General features: G+C 46.9%; 1 long non-coding RNA gene across 1 annotated transcript in view; it reads right to left on the bottom strand.

The window, feature by feature from the left end:
- The window catches only part of LOC135368870 (uncharacterized), a 73,025-nt gene that overhangs the window by 21,108 nt on the left and 37,426 nt on the right, over nt 1–14,491 (bottom strand). Inside the window, exon 3 of the long non-coding RNA XR_010414885.1 lies at nt 12,043–12,179. This is a non-coding gene — a long non-coding RNA (uncharacterized LOC135368870). The remainder of the gene's footprint in view (nt 1–12,042; nt 12,180–14,491) is intronic.

Genomic DNA, 14,491 nt, shown 5'->3' with positions numbered 1-14,491 from the left:
CGGCCTTGTGTTTAAGTAAAAAAAAAAGAAAAAAAAATGACAGCTTCCACAAACGTCCTTACATTAAGAGCAAATGCCGAACGACAAGCTTGAGGGGAACGAGCGAATATACTTCTAAGGGACTCGGATACTCGAGATGAGTAAACGGGAGCAGGTTACTCCCGTGCTTACGTAACAACAGGTAAAGTAACGACGTGCGACGAAGCGGTACGTTTCGAGTATTTGGAGTCAATTAATGGCGTTTATTTAAAAGAGAGCGTGAAGAGCAGACGCCATCGCCTAGCAACAGGGCGCGCATCGATCCGACAGACGGCCTTACACACGTGATCACTTTCAGCGCCCGCTGGGATGATGAACAGGCGCATCACCTCTTGGAAGACACCGTCCACGTCACGTGACAGTGCCATACTAAAAATAACGCCGTAAAGGAAAAGCGTTAATAATGGTCACTTTGAGAGTGGTAATAATACTATATAGAGAGTAATAGTAGAAGAGAGAGAGTGGAGTAGCTGATTTTTGTTCGTTTATTAGCAGAGGGGTTCGAACCCGGATTCACTATCCAGAGCCAGAAGAGATAGTGGATCTAAGGACACCGTGAAAAAGGGGAGTCGGGAACGAGAGCAGGATTGACACCGCAGGATTTGTGCCGCTTGTTTGTAGATGGGATGCGAGGAACGCGGGCTCGGCTGACGTCATGAGCAGCAACCAATGAGATCGCACGACGGGCTGTCGTAACGAAGCGGCGCGTTTCGCGTCAGGACGCGGAGCGCGACCGAAGCGCAAAAAAGTTCGTACGTTAGTACGGTTCCGGTATAGCGTTGGTTCTGTGCAAGTGCAAACAATAAAGAAAGCTTCACGCATGCGCAGAACCGCTACGCTATTGCGCAAAAGCGATAGCGTACGATGCATTAAAACTACCCTCAATTAACTACGCGGACCCCACCAACAATTAACTTTGCGTGTCGATAAGGTCGGAGCTTTCGCGTTAATGTTACATGCGAATCTGAATTAATAAACTTACAGGACCCCCTTTACACGCCGACAAGACACGACATTTTGCGCGCGGCACACTTGTCACATGGTGAAAGTGCAAACGTTCGTCACACTAAAGAGTAATAACTTAAACGCTGCTGAAGTTCGCTGGAGTGGGAGAGGATGTGGGCGGTAGTTTGGTAGCGACGCTCGGCGGTCAACTTAAGAAACTGGCCACGAGGCAAAAGGGATCGATTGCCGAGGCTGCGCTCCCGGTTATTCCAAGCTTCCTGTAGCGGAAAAATTCATTCGAGCCGCTCATTTCACGCGCCCACCTCAATCTGCGCGCTGCACAAAATAGCACTGTACACGCAGCACGCTATTCGGCTCGCTCCATCTATGATGTCTCAATTTTTCGATCTGAAAGGTACTTCGAAATGTCCCGTTGAATCGCTGTCTCGAAGCCACGAACGAACTTTTATCCTTCTCTATATGAGCATCTGTCTTTTTGTCACCCTGTCTTTGTGACGCGACTTCTTTGGCACCCGAGTTCCTTATACAGTCAAACTCCTTTACAACGAAACTCAGGGGACAGCAAAAAAAATTCGCAGTAAATGTATTTTCGTTAAAAAGGATGTCTATTATTGGACCTATAGGCTCCAGCGGGACCGCAAAAAAAAATTTGCTGTAGTGGTATTTTCGTTAAAAATGTGTTCGCTATAAAGGAGTTTGACTGTATTAGAACTGTTCGGCAAATCCTTATTCTCAATAAGTTGTTGCCACCGGAAAAAGTTCATTCCCAATATAAAAAATAAATAAAAAAAAGTACACGCCGCGTTTTCAGCGTTTAAAAGCTACGATGGCATGATATTTTGTGACCGCTCGATCTTCGATATCAAAGTTGCCGACATCCGCGCCTCAACCCCAGACCATGACAATGGTTGACCCCCAAGACAATGGTTGACCTTCAACGTGCTATATGTGGTGAAGCTATGCTTTGAGAGTGTACAGCTAGCATCAGAGTTAACTTCAACACCATTCCGGCCTGCGGACCCTGGTGGTGGTTAGTAGAAATAACGGCAGAGGGCGCTTTGGTCATCTATTTACAGTTAGAGGGGGGGGGGGGGCGACCCTCGTTATGAAGCCGTTGTTCTCTGCTAGGCACCGCCAGTTATATGGCTATGGCTATGGCCAGCTATATGGTTCTCTTGCCGCTTCGCAGACCGGGGAGCTGTTCAAGTTAACTTTGACGCTAGCCGTACTCCGAGGGCAAGCATATATATGCCATGGTCGCTTGCAGTCCGGACATCGTGATACGTGCACCGTTATAAGACAAACAAAACACTTAAGCGACGATGAAAAGTTGGCAAAAAGAAGGGAAAAAAGAAAGAAAGAAAGAAAGAAGAAAAAAAAAGAATGAAACAGGGGATGGTTGGGGAAGCTCCGTTCAGGAAATGCGATTCCGCCGCCTGGAGGCAGACAGGTGTCTGAACGGAGTATTCCCAGAAAAAACAAGCGACGTCTGCTTCTGCTCAATGAAGGAATGAGAGTATAGATTTTACTTCGGAAACCGCCGCCTCATTTTGGTCTTTGTTGTCGCCCGAGCTCCAAAAAGGCAGCTGCCACGGAGTTGGAAGAAGAAACCTTGCTGGACGGTTTCCCGCTGGTCGAAACGGACAGGTGTTCTCACTGCTTCACAGACAACAGTTCTCTGTACTACGCGCCTCTTAGGATGCTGCCTGATATGCACATTTTGAAGGACAGGAAGGACACACTCTCTCTCCTAACAATGCTCTCTAGTTAACACCTGTCTGTCCTTGCTGTTAATGCACGGTTTCTCTCCGTCTACGATAAACGGAACGGAAACATGTTAATGGAGGCTGTCGGTGACGGAAAGTCGTGTTGTATATGCCTCGTTAAGTGCTCACAACCGGGACAAACTTATCGGTTGATACCGATTCTCACCGATTACAGCTTAGATTCAAGTACGGTTATGTGCGACGGGAGAATGGCGGACGAACTTGTAGGAAGGCTTCGGTTTTCCGATATTCTGCATAACCTCTTTTGCCGTTATCTCATTTCAACTCTTTGCGTGCGAAATAAGGACACAGCACGTTTGTGACCTATGTGGTTAGTACGGTTTGTTGATATGCCTTTTGAATGAAACTATTAGACGAGCTCTGTTTAACATGTGTGCGACAATACACACATCTGACTCTGGAGTCTATAAAGTCAAACTCACACAACTAATCATCTCCGATGTCGTTGTGATAATCGGAGTATCTGTACGTCCGCGAAAAAAAAAAATGACACTCTCAGATTTCTCAAACACACGTGTAATATCGGAAGAGCATTCACAAAATCCATCGAAAATGTTACTTTTACGGTAACAACTTTATTTGATTTGCTGTATAGCTGGTTTATTACCGAGAAAAAGAAAAGCCCAGCTTCCGCGCGGTGCCCAAGCTTTCTGAATAGCAACTGTGGCTATAAGCGGCCTACAGACGTGGACAGATGGAGAGAGGACAGCAGGAAGGAGAGGGAGTTAGATTGCGTCCTGTGGGCCGACTTCAGGAGGAACTGTGCCGACATTCGTGTGGAAAGTCTGCCAAGACACCCAGGGAATACCTCGGACAGCGCAACCGGGGTTCGAACCCGCCTCACCTCCAAGTATCGGCATGGAAAGCGATCATCCCATATAACCACAATGACGGGAGAGCTGGTCCGTCTCCAGGTGGAATGAAGAGACCTCAACTCACATCAAACTATACGCATCAAAAACGAGCGCACGACGCGGGCCTTGAATGTCGAAGGCTTAACGCACTCTATCAGTATAAATCTGGTAAAAGTCCCACCGTATCAAGTGCAAAGAGAAATGCCGATGGGGGAGGGAAGAGACGAGGCTGAAAAATCGATCCACAACAGTTAATTACCTCGTCTCGCGAGCAGAGGGCAGAAAAGCCACCGGCGTGCCTTCTCGTTGTCGACCGTTAATTCCTTTGTCGCTACCGGAATTAGTAGAAGAGGAAACGTACGAAGTGCCTTCTGCTAACGCGGGAAAAAAAAAACACGAAAGAGAATAACAAAAGAGACGTACGTCGCTGTGTAATGCCGTGCTATAGGTATCAAATTAATTGAAAGCGATTTAACGGAAACTAATTTTGCGAGGGTGTACTTAACTTGGAGCAAAAACTACCCTTTTTACTTTTAAAGGTATGGACTATAAATCTATATAAATATTAGTCACGCTATACAGGGTGTTCAAAATTAAGCTTTCATTAGCACTATATAAATAGGCGAACAAAAGAAAACTGGTGCTACTTTTTCTGTTCCTTGAGTAAGAAAGAGGTGCTACATAACTAGCAGCACCTGTTTCTTACACAAGTAGCGTAAAGTTATCATCCGGTTTCATCACATCGCTGTGTTTGCGTAGCGCTCGTGAAAGCTTAATTTGAAAGCTTAACAGGTGCTGCTAATTATGTAGCACCTGTTTCTTACCCAAGGAACAGAAAAATAGCACCAGTTTTTCTTTTGTTCGCCTATTTATAAAGTGCTAGTGAATGCTTAATTTTGAACACCCTGTATTCACCAATGTGGTTGTGCATATTAACTGTACATATTAGTGCCTAGTGTACATATGCGCGCCCATACCTACATTCCTTATGCATAACTAATCTTGTAGCTATGTACATAAGTTTATAGTTAGTGCATAGCATTGCGTAGCTATTGTATAGTTATTGTATTGTATATTGTATAGCATGCATTGCATTTGAGTAGAGGCAGTCCCAGCAGCGCAAACAGCCAATCGGTAAACGTTAATAAATTTTCTGACGACAACAATGGGAGGTGCTGTGTTCGAATCCGTTGCGTCTCTCTGAGGTTTTGCAAAGAATTCCGAGACAGATGTGGACACAATTCCTCCTGAAGTCGTCCCAAGATGCATACGAAAGCCCCGTTCTGTCTGCCACCCTTTCCTTCTCACCACGAGTCTGCACGGCGCCCGTAGCCACAGTTGCTACGCGGTGCTAACACGGAATCTTTTTAAAAAAGACATTTCGCTGAGCTACGTAACTGACAGCCATCGATTACACAGTTCGAATGACACCCTCTACCCCATCCCCCCTTTGTGGCGGCGAACGCGACGGCACAGTGCGTAAAAGTGTTACATGCTAACATGAACAACCCCCCCCCCCCCCCCCCTCTTGGACGTCGGACAGGAGGAGGTAGGTATCACCTTCCTTGCCCGCGGTTCTCGGAAAGAGCGGAAGTGAGGAGGGGAAACGGACGGAAGTCTACTTCCTGTCCTCCTCTCCACTCATTTGGCTTCCTCTCCTTTGCTAAACAAGAGTTCCCACGCTCCCGTGGTCAGCGCAGGATCAAAACCTTCCTGGCAAAGTTGCAACACAGGAGGAGGAGCGTGATCTGTCGACGATCTCCGATCAGGCGAAATCTTCCCGATGCTTCCCGCTTTGAAGACGCGGCGCCATATTTAATTGATTAATTAATTAACGAAGAATAGTAAAGGTTCTGCGGCTGAAACGCACAACAGAAGCCTCGAGGCAATCGGGAGGTACGTGGTTCGATTCTCGCCGTTGTGTGACTTTTTCGACGACTGCCATATTTCAATAACTCCATTAACGTTCTTTAAGTTAACCATACTCCATGTCACTATGTCAGGGGACAGAAAAGGGGCGGAGCTACGTAAGGAATAAATATTTCATCGACGTTGTGATTATTATTATTAGCAGTCGTGTATCGCATTCGCCAGTATCTTTTGACTGTGCCTAATTATATATATATGTTTATAAGTCCCAAACGTCGCCACACCAGCATTGGACAGCTGTTTCGGCCTTATTCGGCCTTCATCAGCAATGCGTAGGTGGGCGGGGCGACGTTTGAGTGAGTGGTGTCGGAAGGTCACGTGGAACGTGATGTCCTCCCGTCAGGGTGAGTGACTCACCTCTGAAAGCCCAGTGCAAAGCCAGTAAAATATTATATATATATATATATATATATATATATATATATATATATATACGTGGTGACGATGATATGGATAATGAATTGGTAAGAATAATACGCTATACAAGTAGGTCAGCTGTCTTCGCAGCTCGTAAGTTTCCCCTCTCCCCTACTGCCCGTGGAGCGAGTCCCATTGGTCCCTCTCACAAATAAGGGGGTAACATTTCAAGGTTGAGGCGCACGTGGCTTCTTCTGTGGGACCATGGCCGTCTATACGGAAACCTCCTTATTGCTGCCTTGTGATTGGACAGACGCGTCGTCACGTGGTTTCTCCAAACTTTATCCTGACAAACTGTATTGGCTAAGTGTTGAAATACTGTGGACGACTTCAGAAAATTCAAGAGAGCCTAGCGACGTTTTGAACACTCGGAACTTGCTTATCAGAAAGGAGAAGGTCTCCAAACTGTTTCGGTTTCTCCTCTCTCGGTCCATAGTCCACGAGGTGTCAGGGTCAGCGAAAACGAAACGCGAAGGACTGTTCTGCCTTATGACAATAATCTCCCGGGGTGCAACGCGTGCGCAAGGAGCACTGGGATTTCCTGAAATCATCTATCGGAATGTTGTAGAGTGCCTTGAGAAACAGGCGACTGAGGGGCGTCCAACAAGGTACGCTTTCTGCTACATTTTTTTAATGTCTATTTTAAAAAAACTAGCCAATCCGTCTGATCATTAGAGAGGACAAATTGTCCGACTTTTAAAATTAATCACCTATTATAGGCACAATGAAAAAAAAAAACACAAAAAAAAAACGGGTGATTACGCTATACACGCCTGCTAAGAACAATCAGTTCCAGTAGCACTCAGTTTCACTCAGTCTGTGTTTTCCTTTTAATGTCTCGGTGCGTGTTAATTGGGACACCCATTACAATAAACTCAGAAGCACCGAAACTTATAACTAAGTCCCAGCTTCCGCCCCTATACTAGTGCCAGCTCTCATTCAATTTCGCTATATTTTTTTCCGAGTGTCTCCCCATTAGAAACGTCAGCGTATATTTAGCGGGAGTCATAATATTGTTGACTGTGCGCCGATTACTGGGGCTCTATGAAATGTGCGGAGCTGTGTTTGCGTTCTATCGATCGGAGGGGAGGGTGACAGACTCGCCCATATCAGCCCACTTAATTGGAGGAGAACCGGCTGCCGTTTTCTTCCCCCACCAACACAAATTAATAACCGGTCCCCCACTAGGGAAACCTCGCTCTGTGCGCTATGAATGCCTACATTCTCTTCGTGTTTGCAGGCACATGAGTTCTTCAGGTTACCCGTTCGATATGGGTGTTGCGGAGCTGGCTGCAGAGGCCGTGGTATATATGAGACGTGTGGTTCTTAAACAGTCCGCGAAAATCGGTGTGTGTGTGTATGCATGTCATCCATGTTTGTGAAGGCGAGCTTTACTCTTCTAATGTCTATACGTTTATGCAACACCCCCTCCCTATCAAATGTCTCGGATGGAGCGAAAGGATTAGTGCCCTTGACTGGGGAGTGAAACACTGACATTTTCCGTGCATACCTTAAAGACTACACTGTTAAAACAGATGGTGGTGGTGGTGGTGGTGATGGGTGGTGGCTTGCCGTTGTCGGCCTCACGTAGGTGGGCAACGTCACGACTGACGCTCTGGGGGAATGTGCGTCCTGGGCCGACTTCTAAGGGAACTGTGCCGACATATGTCTGAAAGCGTCTGAGGAAAACCCAGGAAAAACCCCAGACAGCACAGCCGGCACTATTTGTGGACTATTTATGCACAAAAGAAAAAAAAAAGAAGAAGAAAGATGTTCCTGCTAACAGGGAAATAAAAAGAAAGGAAATGTCAAGAAAAAGGCGTCCACCCCCGTCTCCATAGCTCCCCCCCCCCAAAAAAAAACAGTACCTACACTGTTAAAACAGAACTTCACCACATAGCACGCTCCTAGCCAACCACCATACCGAATGATATAATTCTGTGTCATGATTCGTTCAAATCAGGGGGAGGAGCCTATCTGGGACAAGCATAATGTGTCCCAGATAGGAGCCTCCTCCCATTTTCAGCAAATAAGGACACAGAATGATGTCATTCGGAATGATGGTTGGCTAGGAGCGTGCTATGTGGTGAAGTTCTGTTTTAACAGTGTAGGTACTGTTTTTTTTCAGGGGGGGGGGAGCTATGGAGACGGGGGCGGACGCCTTTTTCTTGACATTTCCTTTCTTTTTATTTCCCTGTTAGCAGGAACATCTTTCTTCTTTTTTTTTTTTTCTTTTGTGCATAAATAGTCCACAAATACACTCTTAAAAATGAACTTCACCGCATAGCACCCTCCTAGCCAACCATCATCTCGAATGATATCGTTATCTGCTCTGATTTGTTGAAAACGGGAGGCGTACGCCTTTTTGTGACACTTATGCTGTTCATAATTGTCACAAAAAAGGCGTACGCTTCCCGTTTTCAACAAATCAAGGCAGATAACGAAATCATTTGAGATGATGGTTGGTTAGGAGCGTGCTATGCGGTGAAGTTCATTTTTAATGATGATGATGATGATTAGGGTTTTTCTGGCGCAGCGACTACAAAGGTCATAATGCGCCTTCATTTTTAAGAGTGTATGTGTGGGTTTGCACAAAAAGTCATTCACTCTCATTCAACGTCAAAACTGAATGTTTTTTTTGTGTGTTTTTGTTTTTTCATCTTCTTGTATGGTCTCCAAATAAGAAAACGACTCCAAGTGCGCCTTATCACGGCAACATCCCTTCTATTTGCCTATTATTCCATACTGACGCGTGACCTGTGTCAGCATCGTATAGCAGGCGATGTCCTAGGAACACAAAAGTGTGGCCTGCTGTTGGTGTCGGAATGACGACACAAGTGAAAGGTGTCATTGCCACGGAGCGGGAACCATAGTAGCTCTGCAGTAAGCAAGCACAGGGGGGGGGAGTGTAGTTGTACACATGATTCCCACTGAATTTTGGAACAAAAATTTAAGGAGAGTCTCTCAAGGACCTTCAAAGGCTCAACCGCCGTTTTGCCTGGGATGGTAAAACACAGGTTTATGACCAGGGCTTCAACATCTCGCTAAAATATTTATAAGCCATACAGTTATCACACGAGCAAATGCACGGGGACTGTGCACAATAGGGATCAGTTCACAAACGTGATTGATGACTCCTGAACATTAAAGATCATAGAAAGGGCGGTTGATGAATATAACGCAGGGCGCCGTTCATTGTCTTTTTGTTTGTTTGTTTGTTTTTGCTGCCGATTCCTATTGCAATGAGTGCTAACACCTGCGGTTTTGAAGCTATAGTTCTGACTCTGGAAAAGCGGAATTTGCACTCGCAGCTCCACGAGAATAAGAAAAAAGGACGCAAATCGAGGGTTTTCAAGGACTGTGGGAAAATTCCGGGGTTTTCCAGACCTCGGCATTTTCAAATTCCAGGGTATTCCAGAGTTTCAGGGACCAGTGGGAACCATGTGTATACAGAGCGTTAGCTGTTCTGGAATAAACGGGCCTTCCAATCGAACCTGAAGCCTCGGCTTTGAAGTCGATCTGAAGTTGGCCTTGAATAAGGCGGGACACTAAGGTCACGTGACATGGTCTGCTGTTCCTCGAGCTGTTCTCGCTTCTGCCATTTACACTCTTAAAAATGAACTTCACCGCATAGCACGCTCCTAGCCAACCATCACCTCGAATGATATCGTTATCTGTCCTGATTCGTTGAAAACGGGAGGCGTACGCCTTTTTTGTGACACTTATGCTGTTCATAATTGTCACAAAAAAGGCGTACGCCTCCCGTTTTCAACAAATCAAGGCAGATAATGATATCATTCGAGGCGATGGTTGGCCAAGGAGCGTGCTATGCGGTGAAGTTCATTTCTAAGAGTGTAAGGTCACGTGACATGGTCTACTGTTCCTCGAGCTGTTCTCGCTTCTGCCATTTACACTTGTAGTCCACCAACTACAATGTTTACAAATGTTGCGTAACTACTGTGCATCTCTTACTGTTTTCGGTTTCAAGGGCTACAATAGTCAACTGTCGATTCATGTGCAGTACCTTTCGCATGAAACGACCAGTGTGGGCAAAATTAGTCTACAGGCCGGACACTGTAACGTCGCACGTGACTGCCAGCGTACTGCTACTCGCGCACTACTTTCAACGCGCTGGTCGCAGGAGAATAGTTTTCGCAACAACGGCACATCCATGCGCAGTGAGTTTGCCACAGCCTGCCAGTAGTCGCCCCCTTCAAAAATATAGATACTACGTGAGAAGTAAATGAGAGAGTGCCATCTTGCTAACTGCGTCGCCTGCAGTGTTATCTCGCTGCCACACTTTCCTCTCCGCGACCTTTCAAGGCCGGCCGGCCGCCAAGTCAGAGCTCCGTCCGTATCCCACGGCGAACCTGCCTCTGCCCGTCGGCCGTTAACCGAAGATAGGCATAAACTTTCGAGAACTTCTGTCCGTGCGGACGAAATTGGGAAAGGGTTCGTGCGTCGTAGCACAGACGAAAAATAAATAGATAAATAAAAGAGAGAGAAAGAGAGAGAGAGAGAGAGAGAGAGAGAGAGAGGGGGGGGGGGGGGCGAGAGAAGTGAATGTCAAAACAAAAGTACAAGAAAAGTAGAGAGTGGCTACTCTGTCGTCGTCTGCGTCGTCTGCCACCGTGTCGTCTGCTTTTTGTTTCCCATTGCTGGTTGCCAGACTTGGAATGATGCAAATTTCATGGACAAGATGCGCGCGCGCGGTTACTTTCGCATGGTACCTGCTATGGAGTGGGTGTGGCAGGAAAATAATAATTCGGAGCTTTGCGTCGCGGGACAACTGCGATCATGAGCGCGACGCCACACTGGGTCGGGTCTGTGCATTAATTTCGCCCACCTGAGGGTTCTTTAACGTGCGATGAAAGCTCACCACACGGCACCCCGTATTTAACGTCCCTCGCGGAAGACGGCGTGTCTGAGCAACGTGTACCCTTCCTCCAAGTTGCCGCCGTCCTCGGCGGGAAAATAACTTAACAAAAAGGGGCAAGCAGTACGAAGATGACAAAATATTTTACGCGTCACAAAAGGAGCGCACGAAACGCTACATATATATCCGACTCGCACAATAGGTACAGAGGGGTGAAAAGTGTGTGTGTGTGGGGGGGGGGGGGGGCGTCAATTACCTCCTCCCCCTGTGAAGGAGTCCCTTTGTACGTAAACACGGTAGTTTAAACCATTCTCGACAGGGGTTACTCCGTAAAATGTAGTTTTAGTATTTTGCTATTTATTTTTCCCACGGTCACGCAGCTAGACATCTGTACTTCTGCTTTCTGTTTCGTCGAGTGCTCCTCTGCGAAAGCTACGCACGCCGAACCCGTTAAAGGTCACCGCGGTAATGAAAAACTGAAACGTAAATTCTTTGCCGCCCGGTATCCTCCAACGATTCGGCCTTGCCCCCACATGTCAATCGGGCGTGCAATCACTCACCAGACAGTCAGACCCAAAAGAGAGCGGTGCACTCGGGTATTGTATCCAACAGTTGCTTCCACAAACACCGCAACGTCACAGCACGATCACCAGTACACGAGCATAACACAAACACAGCAGCGACACAGGAGGGTCAACACCACAACAACAACAACGCACGCACGCACGCACAACGCGAGCGCTCTGTAAATTTCCCGCCCTTTGGCAGCGACAGCGGCGCGGCGCTCGTTCAACGCGAGAAACAAGGGCGGTTGTTGATGGGAAGCGTCAATAAAACAAGTGGCGCGGCGCGGAGGAAACGACCGACCGCAGATTGGCGCCGTGAAGCGAGGACTAGAACAGCGCGCCGCACCGGAATCTTGGACTCGCTTCCATTGCAACCGACAGCCACTCCTGTCTGCACGCGGCCAGGCTAGGGAACTGTCTAGGGACAAGCGCTCCTCCTCTAGGGGATGCCCTCTCCCTCTCTCCGCGGTAGCAGACGACATTACAAAGACGCGAAGCAGAAGACATTTTTGTTGTTGCAGAAGCGTAGTTTTTCGCGTTTCTTGGACGACTACGATGTGATTATCGACATATTCATCAGACATCAGAAACATGTTTAAAACTCTTACTTGATAGCATGTGTCAATAAGACGTGGCAGACGACACGAGAATGAAAAGGGTACATTTGCATATGCGTCATTGTCATTTCGGGTGTTGTCTCATTCTCAGTTTCGGTGCAGACATCTGCTGCAGTTTTTCTACGGATCTGAAAGGGAGCGAATGGCATTTGTATTCGCACGTTACAACAACAACAGCAGCAATGGATGATGACGATGAGATGCATGTTACAAATGAAAGACTTTGGTGCGAGCTTTTCCATTTTTTTAGTTTCTCGTCGTTCGTGTAGGCAAAAAGTATGCAGTGAACGCCCAAAAATACCCAGACGCAAACGCTAGTGGACTGTACCTTTGGAAAGTTTTGCTAAACTAAAAGCTAATTCCACAGAAAGCCGTAGCGTTACCCACGCCCAATTAAAAGGCGGCGTTCTACAGCAAATTTATTATTGCATCCGAGTGCAGAAAAAAAAAAAGAAACTCGAGAATAATACCAGCTATTGTTCGTGCTCAGACTAGACCTCGAACGTCCACATTTCCATGCGCATTCAACATGCATGAACGCACATTTGCTTTTTGCCCCATGCAATACCTCCTTCGTGGACTCATTAACCAGGTCATTCCATAATGAATCTGCCCACTATGCTGCCCACAAAGCGAAAACGAGATGGCTAGGGAAAGGGAAGTTTCCCTAGCCGAGAAAGGTGAGCAGAAAAGCAGAAACGACGCCGATGGCTCCATCTGTCGGCCGCACTGGGAAACGCTACTATCTCGCACTCGATCGCCTTTTGTTTGCATTGGCTGCTGGAAGCGAGGCCAAGTGAAAGTGCGCCGCACAGAGAACTCCGTTGAGATCAAGCTTCTAAATACCTGTCTGGGTGTGTTTAAGAGAGATTATTTGGTGATTAACGCGGCCACTTGGGGGTATTAAACTAGCGGTGTGGCCGGAGGAAGGGGGGTTGTTCGGGGGTTTAAACACCCCCACCCGATATCCCCGAAATATTTTTCCGGCCATGTTCTTAGTATTAATCAACTTGACGGAGATCAGATGTGCGTCCTGATAATCTGCTTGATTTTCCACAAAGTGGTGCAAAATGGCCGTTTGTGCATTGCACTGTTCCTCGGACACATAAAGCACCGTTCAGTATGGGTGCTCACAATATGGGGTGCATGACGGTGACACCGGCCGAGATGTCTGTTGTTTTTATATGCACTGTCATTCCGAAGAGTGAAGGTGCCCCCTGCCCATCGTTACAGGGTGCTGTCGGCGCGTTTCTACAACCAGAAAGGTGTTAAAGAGTTGAGGAGGTGTTGAACCGGGGTATCCGTAACCTTCTAGGTACTGTGAGATAAACAGCCCCAGTACCATACGAAATACTCTCAAATGCCTAACAATAATAACCTAGTATTGCTTTAGCGACGTCGAAGTAGGCGCAACAAGTGCGAAAGGTTTTAAAGAATAGATAGCGTTCTCTTCACAGCAGTGAAACGGAATTATTGAACCTGAAATCGAAGCGGAGAAATCGACTGGATGTGTCGGATGACACGCGACCAGTGTTGTCGATAATTGTGCTTCGAGTGCTACATTTCGACTGCAGAAGAGCAACAGACAGCTTCTCGCTAGTCCTAGTTATTGATCTTAGTCGCAGAGCTATACATCCGTGCCAGGCAAACCCAGCAAATTCGAGTCTTTCTCAGTCCCATGTACAGATGGATTCATCGTAACAGTGGGGGCTTCTCGTCGTATAGAATGACGAATAGGCGGGGTGAAATCTGGCAGGACACCTCCGGTAATCATTCTTAGCTATTCCTCAATTATGGGAAAGTTCTCGTACCCGCCCTTCCCATATAGCGTCCGTTTTCGATATCAGCTAAGCAATCAGATGTACATTAGACCACGCCCGATAATGTATCAGATCAATAATCAGATCAACAGCTCCGGATAATTTTGTAAAGTGAAAACAAGAGAAAGTTGGAGCTCACGAATAGATGCTGTTTATATATTTTATTTTTGACACAACCTCAAAACATGGCTGTTAGGCAAAGGCGCGATATGCTGTACCAGTTTTCATATCGGAACAGCGACATCAAACATCCTAACAATATGCTGATAAAACTTTCTAAGAGACGGTGTCTAAAAAAAGAACAAAACGGGGCGCGCCACCAGGTATGTACGCTTCTCTAAGTTCTCGTACGCAGCATTTCGAAGGGCTCCCGTTGAAATTGGACGTGTCAAAGGAGGAACGTTTCGCATTGACGTCCGACGGTTCAGTAGAGAGGAGCGTCACTCAGCTGAATGTCTGTGAATATTGGCGCGTGCAAAAACGGGGCCAGTTTATTTCTGTCGCAAAGCGGGAAAGCGCCTCATCGAGGGGATATTTTTAAATCGACCCGGGGATAAGCAAATCCTACGGTCGGATCTTTGTTGCATCCACTCCAATTGAGCAGAAAAAGCACGCGACGT

The sequence above is a fragment of the Ornithodoros turicata genome, chromosome 9 (assembly GCF_037126465.1).
Source record: "Ornithodoros turicata isolate Travis chromosome 9, ASM3712646v1, whole genome shotgun sequence".
NCBI classification, from domain to species: Eukaryota; Metazoa; Arthropoda; class Arachnida; order Ixodida; family Argasidae; genus Ornithodoros; species Ornithodoros turicata.
Note: the sequence above shows the minus strand (reverse complement) of the source record. Positions and strands in the feature narration are given on the sequence as shown.